Source organism: Onychomys torridus, chromosome 8 (assembly GCF_903995425.1).
Source record: "Onychomys torridus chromosome 8, mOncTor1.1, whole genome shotgun sequence".
Lineage (NCBI taxonomy): Eukaryota > Metazoa > Chordata > Mammalia > Rodentia > Cricetidae > Onychomys > Onychomys torridus.
Window position 1 is genome coordinate 96,388,282 of NC_050450.1, and position 1,619 is coordinate 96,389,900.

Sequence of the window (1,619 nt, forward strand, 5' to 3'; positions counted from 1 at the left end):
GAAAAAAAACATCAATAATTTCCAGAATTTAAAATCCTGAATCATGACATAACACTAATGAAATTCAGGTGTTTCTGGTACATGGACTGCTCTCACCAAATGTGAGGTCAAACTGTTGACCTTGTATACATGCTAGTTCACAAAAGGGTATGCTAAGCCTATAGGCTGAAGATGATGCCCCAACACTGCGGAGAAACCTCAGATGACTGTCCAGGCAGCTGGCTGTTTGTGTCAACTCACATTTTTTTTTTTTTGGAAGCTGCTTGCATACATTTCCTGTTTTTATTTTTTATTAGGTAGTATTATTTCCTTCTTGGGTCTCTGAGGGAGTTGAAGATCAGTTAGTTATAGTTATAATTATCATTGTTAAGGATTTCAGAAAAACTAACTAAGAACTGTAAATATATAAATTTGAAAGATGTTATAAGACAGTTCCGTTAACAATATAAGTTAGGATAAAAAATGAATCAGGTACATTTTGGACTTACCAAAATAGGATAGATAATGGAATTATTTTCTCTGAATTTGTCAAATGCAAATGGACTAGACATTGTTTAGGTATTTATTGTTTGTATATATGGTATTTATAGTTATTGTACTTTTGTATATAGTTTTTCTTATATTAGTTATAACTTTTTCCTTTTTTCTTTATATTAAAATAGAAAAGGGGAAATATAGTGATATTTTATTTGTATTGAAATGTGATTTTATTTGTATGTTAATAAAGTTGCCTTGAGGTCAGAGCAAGCCAGAGCAGAAACTGAGCAGTAGTGGTGCACACCTTTAATCCCAGCACTAGGGAGGCAGAGCTAGGTAGATCTCTGTGTGTTCAAGGACACAGCCAGAATGGCAGACACATGCCTTTAATCTCAACCATAGAAGACCTGGAGGTCTGTACAAACAGGCAGTGACGAGGAGGTCATGTGGCTGGGTTTACAACCAATGAGAAGGCAGAACAGAAAATCTATAAAAAAAGATAGGACACACAGAGATAGCTCTCTTGCGGAGAGGAGGAACAGCAGAAGCAGTGAAGGGTAAGGTTTACCGCTCTTGCTCTGACCTCGTGGTTTTTAACTCTACGATTGGTTCTGTGTTTCTTATTTAACAAGCTGGTTACATCTACACATGTTGCAATCTTTCTTTTGAGTTCCTTCTCTCCCTGCATTATTCTGTTCCTCTCATGAGTCCTGTGCATGACTGTTGATTTTCCTTCCAAAATATAAACTTGACCTTGTACCCACCCCTTATACTGACTTCAAGATGAGTTCAAACTCTTGAATAAGAGCCTTTGATCTAGCTCCCTCTCCACCTCCACCCAGACTCCTTCTTGTTCTCTACTATTAAACACCTGAAATATTCGCATTAGTAACACTCAGCTGTTTGGGGGTGTTGGGGTACACCACACTGTTTGCAGCTGTTGGGGTACACCATGCTGTTTGCAGATGTTGGGGTACACCACACTGTTTGCATATGTTGGGGTACACCATGCTGTTTGCAGATGTTGGGTTCACCACACTGTTTGCAGATGTTGGGGTTCACCATGCTGTTTGCAGATGTTGGGGTACACCACGCTGTGCTCATTTGTTTTGGCAGCTGCCAGAGCTATGTCCATCATTGGT